General features: G+C 41.0%; 1 pseudogene; it reads right to left on the minus strand.

The window, feature by feature from the left end:
* Positions 1-938: 938 nt before the first annotated feature.
* Bex4-ps2 (brain expressed X-linked 4, pseudogene 2) lies at positions 939-10,482 on the minus strand (annotated as a pseudogene).
* Positions 10,483-12,640: the final 2,158 nt, after the last annotated feature.

A 12,640-nucleotide genomic window follows, 5' to 3' on the forward strand; every position in this document is an offset into this window, starting at 1 on the left:
AGCAGCAACCTACTTTCTAGTGCCAACATCAGCATGAGTTACTTTTCTGTTGGTGTGACTAAGCACCAGGACTAAGCAGCTTCCAGAAGGAAGAGTTTACGTAGGCTTTCAATTCCAAAAGGATAGAGTCTGTTGTGTCAGAGAGGAATATCAACAGGGAACAGGTATGGTGGCAAGCCCACAAAGTTAAGAGTTCATCTTTAAATGAAAACGTGAAGTGGGAGAGAAAACAGGAAGTGGGCTGAGGCTATTTGATCTCAAAGCCTGCTCCAAGTGATGCATTTCCTCTAGCAAAACTGGACCCCTAAACCTCTCCATTGCTTTGCATCATCCACTGGGAAGTCTGAGATGGGCATGTCTCATTCACACAATTATAGCGTTTACCACATTGTGAGCTATCCTACCTCTTTTTTGTTATTGGATATTTTATGTATTTACATTTCAAATATTCCCTTTCCCAGTTTCCCCTCCAGAAACCCCTACCCTATCCTCTCTCCCCCTGCTTCTATGAGGGTACACCATGCACTCCCACGTCAAGAACCTGAAATTTCCCTACACTGGCTTTCACAGGACCACAGAGAGATAGACATAATTTATTTTACGATTAACAAAGTTATATTATTAAATGTCTCAACAAACCTATACCTAAATGCAAATGCAGTTTATAGAATCATGGATAGCCTTTCTTTCCTTTTATTTAGCCTATATTTTTCAACTTTTTTTCTTGCTCTTTAAATTACTTTGTTTCTTTCAAATTATGAAAAAGATTTTTTTTTCTAAAATGTGTTATGTTGCCATTCGGACAGGAATGTTAAGAATTAAATGCAACAATTAAATAATATTTACATGGAAACCAAAAGTTTACAGAAAAGATATCTTACTAAATACAAGTTAGTAAAATAGCAGTCATTTTATGAGCTCAGAGAAAATCGTAGATTTCAAGGTTTGAGGCAAAAGTCATAATGATTGTCAGGTCCGGTGTTTGGAAACATATGTAAGGCTTCATATATTGTTCCTTAGTCAGTCTTCTGATTTCCACTGCCTGTGCTACAAATCTCAAAGCATCCTCTCCCCTTTCATTGCGATGAACATGTCTATTAGGTATGGTCCATCAATAATTAGGCAAAGTCACCTGACTTGTCCCCTCCTGACATTTTCCCCAGGCTTCTTGTTTTCAACTTCCTCCAGATGGTAAGATTCTTCTTTACTTTGAAAGCCTTCCCTCGTTTGTTTTCTTTTTTGCCATTCTCCACAGCGAGATCTAACTTGCTTATTGGATGCCGTTTACTCCTGGGCCTATCCTGGCCTTCTCCTCGAACCAATGCTCATCACCAAGGTGCACAGGAAGTTTGGCTCTTTAGACCTGCTCTCTCCTCCTCCTCCCCCTCCTCGTCCTCCTCGTCCTCCTCGTCCTCCTCATCCTCCTCATCCTCCTCCTCCTCCTCCTCCTCCTCCTCCTCCTCCTCCTCCTCCTCCTCCTCCTCCTCCTCCTTCTCCTCCTTCTCAGGCTGTCCCAGTCCATACTCTGTGCCACCAGGAAGACATTTGGTTTTTGTTCTCAGATTTATGAAGGCAAGACAACAATAAAGAGTGATCTTTAGTTAATGTGAAAATAAAAACTGCTTTAAGTGTTTGGTATAATGCAAAGCTAATTTGCATTTTAATGATAGGACCTGAGTTAGTAATGGAATTTTGTTTAATGAATATGACTTTTCTGTATTCCTAAAGTTCATGGTACTATAATGGGAATATATTAGTGACAAGTATATGGTTGGGAGAGATGTAAACGCTATATAAAATGATTAAAGTCTCATAGGAATGGGGTAAAGCTTCATAGTTTTAGGAATGCTATGAGTCAAATTGTGTCAAGGGACTAGAATGAATATTTTCAGTCTTAATATTGTAAGCTTAGTATTTTCAAATACTTCCTCGTTGAATTTTATGACTGATTGTTAGCATGGTGGGTTTACTTTTGATATGTTATGAAGAAGAATGAAAGACAGAGATGCTGATTGGCTGGACAAAGCTCATAGAGAAGTGAACAGCAAAACCAGCCCACAGACCTGGCTTACCCCACTGCAGTGTTTGCTCTGCCTCCTCATATTCCTTATTTTCTCATAGACTCAATGAAGAAGAAAAAGGAATTTTCCCTTCCTAAACAAGAAATAAAGCATAGGTACGCAGAACCCAACGAGAGAGAGCTGGCCTCCCAGGAGTGCTGACACACATGAGAACACAGGGAAGACCACCACTTCTGCTCAGAGGGACCCAGCTGGAGCACTCAGGACACAGGAACCAGGAGCACTCTGGGAAAGGATCCTCACAGTTTCTGACTGGGCCCTGAGCTGACCTTATGCCACAGCTCTCTGTACCCACATCTGGTCAGAACAAAGCTAGTCTCCCAAAATGGCTGACACACAGGCTTACAGGAAGGTCAAGCCACAGCAAGACCAGCTAACACCAGAGATAACCAGATGGCATGAGGCAAGTACAAGAAGTTAAGCAACAGAAACCAAGGACACTTGGCATCATCAGAAACCAGTTCTCCCACCACAGCAAGTCCGGGGTACCAGACAATTGGAAAAGAAAGATGCCAATTTAAAATCACAACTCATGAGATAGGGGCACTGGAGCTGCAGGTCTTCTGTGCCCGAGACACCACCGGAATCTGAAGGGACCAGATCAACAGTTCTCTGAACCCAGAGCTAAACCTTCAGAGAGGCAGACATGCCTGGGAAGCCAGAAGAGACTACACTCTGCCCACATTTTTTACTCCAGAGGAAAACACAAAACGCCATCTGGAACCCTGGTGCATGGGGGATCCTGGAAAAGGTGGCACAGGTCCTCCTGGTTGCTGCCCTCGAGGAGAGCTCAAAAGCAAAACCCACGAGCAAATTTGAGCCGTGGGACCGCAGGTAAGAACAACTTTTCTGTTCCAAGCAACCTGACTGGTGGTCTCAGGACACACAGCCGCAAAATTAATCTGGGACCGGACACTTCCGGTTTTTAGCTGGATTCCCAACCTCGCTGATCCCGGCCCGCAGCTCACTGCTCCCAAACCCCGTGGGAGAGAGAGCTCACCGCCTGGACAGGTAGGCCCACCTGAGACTGCAGTGCAGAAGAGACCACCAATACTGCCCACCCCTGCCCATATCCCTGGCCCAAGAGGAAACTATATACGGCCTCTGGGAACCGGAAGATAGGGGCACTTGGAGCTGCAGGTCCCCTGCGCCCCAGACACCGCCAGGACCTGAAGGGACAGGATCAACAGTTCTCTGCACCCAAATCCCATGTGAGGGAGAGCTAAACCTTCAAAGTGGCAGAAATGCCTGGGAAGCCAGAAGAGACTACACTCTGCCCACATTTCTGACTCCAGAGGAAAAGAGCAAATGCCATTTGGGACCCTGGTCCACGGGGGCTCCCGGAAAAGCCGGCGCAGGTCCTCCTGGTTGCTGCCCTCATGGAGAGCTCATAAGAAACACTCCACAAGCAAACTTGAGCCTCAGGACCACAGGCAAGACGAGCTTTTTTTTTTTTTTTTGGTTCTTTTTTTCGGAGCTGGGGACTGAACCCAGGGCCAAGACGAGCTTTTCTGCTCCAAGTGACCTGCCTGGTAAACTCAGGACACAGGCCCACAGGAACAGCTGAAGACCAGTAGACAGGAAAAACTACATGCCAAAAACAGAACACTCTGTTCCCATAACTGGCTGAAAGAAAAGAGGAAAACAGGTCTACAGCAATCCTGGCAAACAGGCCTATAGGACAGTCTAGCCACTGTCAGAAATAGCAGAACAAAGTAACACCAGAGATAATCTGATGGCGAGAGGCAAGCGCAGGAACCCAAGCAACAGAAACCAAGACTACATGGCATCATCGGAGCCCAATTCTCCCACCAAAGCAAACACTGAATATCCAAACACACCAGAGAAGCAAGATCTATATTTAAAATCATATTTGATCATGATGATGGAGGACTTCAAGAAAGACATGAAGAACTCCCTTAGACAAATGCAGGAAAACATAAATAAACAAGTAGAAGCCTATAGGGAGGAATCACAAAAATGCCTGAAAGAATTCCAGGAAAATAAAATCAAACAGTTGAAGGAATTAAAAATGGAAATAGAAGCAATGAAGAAAGAACACAGGGAAACAACCATAGATATAGAAAACCAAAGGAAGAAACAAGGAGCCGTAGAAACAAGCATCACCAACATAATACAAGAGATAGAAGAGAGAATCTCAGGAGCAGAAGATTCCATAGAAATCATCGACACAACTGTCAAAAATAATGTAAAACAGAAAAAGATACTGGTCCAAAACATACAGGAAATCCAGGATTCAATGAGAAGATCAAACCTAAGGATAATAAATATAGAAGAGAGTGAAGACTCCCAGCTCAAAGGACCAGTAAATATCTTCAACAAAATCATAGAAGAAAACTTCCCTAACCTAAAAAAAGAGATACTCATAGACATACAAGAAGCCTACAGAACTCCAAATAGATTGGACCAGAAAAGAACTCCTCCTGTCACATAATAGTCAAAACACCAAATGCACAAAATAAAGAAAGAATATTAAAAGCAGTAAGGGAAAAAGGTCAAGTAACATATGAAGGCAGACCTATCAGAATCACACCAGACTTTGCGCCAGAGACTATGAAAGCCAGAAGATCCTGGACAGATGTCATACAGACCCTAAGAGAACACAAATGCCTACCCAGGTTACTGTATCCTGCAAAATTCTCAATTAACATAGATGGAGAAACCAAGATATTCCATGACAAAAGCAAATTTAAACAATATCTTTCTACAAATCCAGCACTACAAAGGATAATAAATGGTAAAGCCGAACATAAGGAGGCAAGCTACACCCTAGAAAAAGCAAGAAACTAATCGTCTTGGCAACAAAACAAAGAGAAGAAAAGCACACAAACATAACCTCACATCCAAATATGAATATAACAGGAAGCAATAATCACTATTCCTTAATATCTCTCAACATCAATGGTCTCAACTCCCCAATAAAAAGACATAGATTAACAAAATGGATATGCAATGAGGACCCTGCATTCTGCTGCCTACAGGAAACACACCTCAAAGACGAAGACAGACACTACCTCAGAGTGAAAGGGTGGAAACCAACTTTCCAAGCAAATGGTCAGAAGAAGAAAGCTGGAGTAGCCATTCTAATATCGAATAAAATCAATTTTCAACTAAAAGTCATCAAAAAAGATAAGGAAGGACACTTCATATTCATCAAAGGAAAAATCCACCAAGATGAACTCTCAATCCTAAATATCTATGCTCCAAATACAAGGGCACCTACATACGTAAAAGAAACCTTACTAAAGCTCAAAACATACATTCCACCTCACACAATAATAATAGGAGATTTCAACACCCCACTCTCATCAATGGACAGATCATGGAAACAGAAATTAAACAGAGACGTAGACAGACCAAGAGAAGTCATGAGCCAAATGGACTTAACAGATATTTATAGAACATTCTATCCTAAAGCAAAAGGATATACACTCTTCTCAGCACCTCATGGTACTTTCTCCAAAATTGACCATATAATTGGCCAAAAAACAGGTCTCAACAGGTTCAGAAAGATAGAAATAATTCCATGAGTCTTATCAGACCACCACGGCCTAAAGCTGGTCTTCAATAACAATAAGGGAAGAATGCCCACATATATATGGAAGTTGAACAATGCTCTACTCAATGATAACCTGGTCAAGGAAGAAATAAAGAAAGAAATTAAAGACTTTTTAGAATTTAATGAAAATGAAGGTAAACATACCCAAACTTATGGGACACAATGAAAGCTGTGCTAAGAGGAAAATTCATAGCTCTGAGTGCCTGCAGAAAGAAACAGCAAAGAGCATTGTCAGCAGCTTGACAGCACACTTAAAAGCTCTAGAACAAAAAGAAGCAAATACATCCAGGAGGAGTAGAAGGCAGGAAATAATCAAACTCAGGGCTGAAATCAACCAAGTAGAAACAAAAAGGACCATAGAAAGAATCAACAGAACCAAAAGTTGGTTCTTTGAGAAAATCAACAAGATAGATAAACCCTTAGCCAGACTAACGAGAGGACACAGAGAGTATGTCCAAATTAACAAAATCAGAAATGAAAAGGGAGACATAACTACAGAATGAGAGGAAATGCAAAAAATCATCAGAACCTACTACAGAAGCCTATATTCACAAAAACTAAAAATCTGCAGGAAATGGACAATTTCCTAGACAGATACCAGGTACTGAAGTTAAATCAGGAACAGATAAACCATTTAAACAACCCCATAACTCCTAAGGAAATAGAAGCAGTCATTAAAGGTCTCCTAACCAAAAAGAGCCCAGGTCCAGACGGGTTTAGTGCAGAGATCTATCAGACCTTCATAGAAGACCTCATACCAATACTATCCAAACTATTCCACAAAATTGAAACAGATGGAGCACTACTGAATTCCTTCTATGAAGCCAGAAATACTCTTGTACCTAAACCACACAAAAACCCAACAAAGAAAGAGAACTTCAGACCAATTTCCCTTATGAAATCGACGCAAAAATACTCAATAAAATTCTGGCAAACCAAATCCAAGAGCACATCAAAACAATCATCCACCATGATCAAGTAGGCTTCATCCTAGGCATGCAGGGATGGTTTAATATACGGAAAACCATCAACATGATCCATTATATAAACAAACTGAAAGAACAAAACCACATGATCATTTCATTAGATGCTGAGAAAGCATTTGACAAAATTCAACACCCCTTCATGATAAAAGTCCTGGAAAGAATAGGAATTCAAGGCCCATACCTAAACATAGTAAAAGCCATATACAGCAAACCAGTTGCTAACATTAAACTAAATGGAGAGAAACTTGAAGCAATCCCACTAAAATCAGGGACTAGACAAGGCTGCCCACTCTCTCCCTACTTATTCAATATAGTTCTTGAAGTTCTAGCCAGAGCAATCAGACAACAAAAGGAGATCAAGTTGATACAGATTGGAACAGAAGAAGTCAAAATATCACTATTTGCAGATGATATGATAGTATATTTAAGTGATCCTAAAAGTTCCACCAGAGAACTACTAAAGCTGATAAACAACTTCAGCAAAGTGGCTAGGTATAAAATTAACTCAAATAAATCAGTAGCCTTCCTCTACACAAAAGAGAAACAAGCCGAGAAAGAAATTAGGGAAACGACACCCTTCATAATAGACCCAAATAATATAAAGTACCTCAGTGTGACTTTAACCAAGCAAGTAAAAGATCTCTACAATAAGAAGTTCAAGCCTCTGAAGAAAGAAATTGAGGAAGACCTCAGAAGATGAAAGATCTCCCATGCTCATGGATTGGCAGGATTAATATAGTAAAAATGGCCATTTTACCAAAGGTGATCTACAGATTCAATGCAATCCCCATCAAAATACCAATCCAATTCTTCAAAGAATTTGACAGAATTATTTGCAAATTCATCTGGAATAACAAAAAACCCAGGATAGCTAAAACTATCCTCAACAATAAAAGGATTTCAGGGGGAATCACTATCCCTGAACTCCAGCAGTATTACAGAGCAATAGTGATAAAAACTGCATGGTTTTGGTACAGAGACAGACAGATAGACCAGTGGAATAGAATTGAAGACCCAGAAATGAACCCACACACCTATGGTCACTTGATTTTTGACAAAGGAGCCAAAACCATCCAATGGAAAAAAGATAGCATTTTCAGCAAATGGTGCTGGTTCAACTGGAGGTCAACATGTAGAAGAGTGCAGATTGATCCATGCTTATCACCCTGTACAAAGCTTAAGTCCAAGTGGATCAAGGACCTCCACATCAAACAAGATACAAACTAATAGAAGAAAAAGTGGGGAAGCATCTCGAACACATGGGCACTGGAGAAAATTTCCTGAACAAAACACAAATGGCTTATGCTCTAAGATCAAAAATTGACAAATGGGATCTCATAAAACTGCAAAGCTTCTGTAAGGCAAAGGACACTGTGGTTAGGACAAATCGGCAACCAACAGATTGGGAAAAGATCTTTACCAATCCTAAAACAGATAGAGGGCTTTTATCCAAAATATACAGAGAACTCAAGAAATTTGACCGCAGAGAGACAAATAACCCTATTAAAAAATGGGGTTCAGAGCTAAACAAGGAATTCACAGCTAAGGAATGCCGAAAGGCTGAGAAACACCTAAAGAAATGTTCAACATCTTTAGTCATAAGGGAAATGCAAATCAAAACAACCCTGAGATTTCACCTCACACCAGTGAGAATGGCTAAGATCAAAAACTCAGTTGACAGCAAATGCTGGAGAGGATGTGGAGAAAGAGGAACACTCCTCCATTGTTGGTGGGATTGCAGACTGGTAAAACCATTCTGGAAATCAGTCTGGAGGTTCCTCAGAAAATTGGACATTGAACTGCCTGAGGACCCAGCTATACCTCTCTTGGGCATATACCCAAAATATGCCCCAACATATAAAAAAGACACGTGCTCCACTATGTTCATAGCAGCCTTATTTATAATAGCCAGAAGCTGGAAAGAACTCAGATGCCCTTCAACGGAGGAATGGATACAGAAAATGTGGTACATCTACACAATGGAATATTACTCAGCTATCAAAAACAATGACTTTGTGAAATTCATAGGCAAATGGTTGGAACTGGAAAATATCATCCTGTGTGAGGTAACACAATCACAGAAAAACACACATGGTATGCACTCATTGGTAAGTGGCTATTAGCCCAAATGCTTGAATTACCCTAGATGTACAGAACACATGAAACTCAAGAGGGATGACCAGAATGCGAATGCTTCACTCCTTCTTTAAAAGGGGAAGAAGAATACCCTTGGCAGGGAAGAGAGAGGCAAAGATTAAAACAGAGGCAGAAGGAACACCCATTCAGAGCCTGCCCCACATGTGGCCCATACATATACAGCCACCCAATTAGACAAGATGGATGAAGCAAAGAAGTTCAGGCTGACAGGAACCGGATGTAGATCTCTCCTGAGAGACACAGCCAGAATACAGCAAATACATTGACGAATATCAGAAGCAAACCACTGAACTGAGAACGGGACCCCCATTGAAGGAATCAGAGAAAGGACTGGAAGAGCTTAAAGGGGCTCGAGACTCCATGTGAACAACAATGCCAACCAACTATAGCTTCCAGGGACTAAGCCACTACCTAAAGACTATACATGGACTGACCCTGGACTCTGACCCCATAGGTAGCAATGAATATCCTAGTAAGAGCACCAGTGGAAGGGGAAGCCCTGGGTCCTGCTAAGACTGAACCCCCAGTGAACTAGACTATGGGGGGAGGGCGGCAATGGGGGGAGGGTTGGGAGGGGAACACCCATAAGGAAGGGGAGGGGGGAGGGGGATGTTTGCCCGGAAACCGGGAAAGGGAATAACAATCGAAATGTAAATAAGAAATACCCAAGTTAATAAAGATGAAAAAGAAAAAAAGAAAAAGAAAGAAATCAGAAGCAGGAGGACCAAGACCATGGCCAGCCTGAGATACCTGGTGAAATCCTGTCTTTTCAAAAAAGAGAAAAATATATATTCTAAGAATATCAAAAGTATTTTTCTCTCAAAAGAAAAAAATAATCAAAACACACTGAATTGTTCCTTGCTCCGCTGTTTCTTTCCAGGATTGACTAATGTTCACCATCCTGACTTGCTCAGACCTAACATTCTCCCTGAATCTGATGTACAATGGGTGTCCCTGTTCAACACTGAAGTAGAAAGGAGTGATGGCTGCCTGTAGACATTGACTCCTTTTCTATGCATTTCTCTTCTCTCAAAAACTGCATTCATGACTTCCACTGTATGTCTCAGCCTCTGAACCCTTAGAGTTCCTAAAATCCTCAAACTGCATTAGTGTGCAGAATCCCTCAAACCGAGATGGTTGATGGGAAATGGGTTTGATGATATAGCATTTGCCATTAAACTTTCTAAATGACTCCTCAGGGTAATTCTCCAATTGGTAAGGTTGTTGCTTAAGTTAGCCTCCTTATTTAAAAGTCCTCTAAATGGGGTGTGTAGGCATCCCTTCTCTTTAATGATACCACATTTCTAAATATAGAGTAGGTGGACATAGCTCAATTTTCTTTTCTACTAAATTGCGAGTTATCAAAATACAATCCACTGGTTTAATCTATCTGGTCACCTTCAGTTTGTAAACTTTCCTTAGAACAGAGCCTCTATTAAAGATTTCATGTTGTTTAGGACTGTTGCTAGTAGGACAATGAGGTAGTTGAAGAATTATGAAAGCCATGGACTGGTATACACAGCCCCAACTATTTCTATGTGACCCTTTACAGTTGTTTGGTGTACATCAAAGCCCCACTTGTTTCTAAACCTGGAGACCTCATGGTGCCTTTTACAAGAGACGGTACTGTCACTAAGGTGTTGATGCCTTCAAGCCTGCAAAAGCCATTCACGTTCATCTTTGTATATCTACTTTTATACAAGGGCTTGTGAAACTCGAGGGCAGGCTCATACCAACTTTGGCAGCTTTCACCCAGAGGGCGAAACATGCTCTAAGCTGCAGGTGTTCACCTGTGAGAGCTCAGAGGCTAAAGACACATCAAGCCGTCTGGAGGGGAGCAGCTCAGAGTAGCCAACCACCAATCAGTAACTTACTCGCTTTGCTACCTGTTTTCTCTGTCTTAATTTTCTCACAGCAAGCCTAGCCATCCAACTAACCACTTTGTTTCGATCAGATTTGGGTTGCTCCCAAGTAGCAAAGATCTCCCAAACAAGAGTGCTGTAACAACAACAACAAAAAAGACTTACCTCAAATTTATGTTCCAAATAAGCTATGGAAAAAGGTGAAGATCTGCTTCCAGAATCAAGGCTGAGCACAGTTTCTCTTTGATAGATGTCACTCTATAAGCAAGCCAAAACTAGACAGTAGCTCTTACATCTCTACTCAGGTATGTCAAGTACGTCTCAGTCATATTCAAATAAGCAAAACATGTCACTGGACTTGCCCTGATAAAACCGGAATGGGGATGTGTAACCTCCCTTAGAGAAAACATCTGTGAAAGTCCCTTGCGATAACAGGATTATATTTTTACAGGGAGCATTGTAAAGCTTTTGGAACGATAGCACGATTTTATTACATTAACTTGTTTGTCTTTTCCATTCCTTCATCTGTCTTCTTGTTGGGACCAGGAGCTTCTTCTGGCCTCTGAAACCCTTCAATCCATAGATCCAATTTGGACATAGTCTGTGATGATAGATGTGGCCTGGGGCCTTTCCCACATTAGAAGGGTTTTCCACGCTGTATCTATTTCTCTCTGACCAGTTGGAAGCAAATGAACTCTGAAGCCACACACATTTGCAGAAGTTACTGTTCCAAGGCCAGGTAGCACAAGTCCCTGATCAGAATCATTACCCCAAATAGAACACCGTGGGCTTTGCCTTTAATCATTTTCAAAGATTTCTTTTTATAAAGTGGATAATTGTTCCAAGTTCTGATGAAAAAAAATTGAAAATGCTGTTTTCATATCCACATGCACCCCATGACACTTTTATTATTAATGACTTTTAAGCAAGTGGTTTTTTTTTTTAATCCACCCTGGGAACTTGTCTCAGAAAGGATGTATAAACATTTTTTTGATACTCATGAAAAATAACCGTATAACCTTTTGTTCAAAATTTGGATAGAATTGTATCTTAACCTAAATTCAGTAGTTGCATGTAAATCCTAGAAGTATACTGCCATTCTACAGTCTTCTCCCCACCCACACAAATTGCTAGAATAATAGGTATTACAGTGGTTTGGAAGGAATGGCCTCATAGACTCGTGTTTGAATGCTTGGCCAATACTGAGTGGCAGTATTAGGAGGTGTGTTCTTCTTGTTGGAGAAACTGTGACACTGTGGGGCAGGCTTTGAGGTCTCATGTGCTCAGGCTATGCTCAGTGTGCACACAGTCTCCCCCCTGGCTTCCATCAGATCAAGAGGCAGAACTCTGAGGTCGTTCTTCAGCACCGTGTCTATTTGGCTGCTGCCGTGTTTCTCATCATGATGATAATGGACTAAACCTCTGAAACTGTAAGCCAGCCCCAAGTCAATGTTTTCCACTATAAGAGACACCATATCTTATTATCTCTTCACAATGACAAAACTAACTATGAAACACGATGTATCGAATGTGGTATATAGTACCTGAAACAAAACATTGAAATGACTGAAAAAAAGATAGAATAGCAGAAACTGAAGATGGTATATACTAGCTACTCAGGCCTCTCAGTTGGGAAGTGCTAACTCCAGGCCTCACATCTAAGGTTTTTGTTAGCATCTGGTTCCAGCAACACCTCACTAATCACAAGCAATGATCAGAACTCCTCATAAGGTAAAGGTCCCAGGAAAGTGGTGAACCTTCTCCAATTCCTAGTTACTATAATTCTATGCAAAATTAACAATTCCTTGAATAAGTCTCTATTTGAGTATTACAAGACGACTCCTGTAATTTAGAAATTACAGGAAACAGTCCAAATGACTGTTTTCTTCAGTGTCTTTAGAAAGGGCATTTCTAATATGATATATTGAGAGAAGATCATGTAATAAAAGGAATTTTCTATGATTAAATTAGGGA

The sequence above is a fragment of the Rattus norvegicus genome, chromosome 5, assembly GCF_021556685.1.
Source record: "Rattus norvegicus strain SHRSP/BbbUtx chromosome 5, alternate assembly SHRSP_T2T, whole genome shotgun sequence".
Lineage (NCBI taxonomy): Eukaryota > Metazoa > Chordata > Mammalia > Rodentia > Muridae > Rattus > Rattus norvegicus.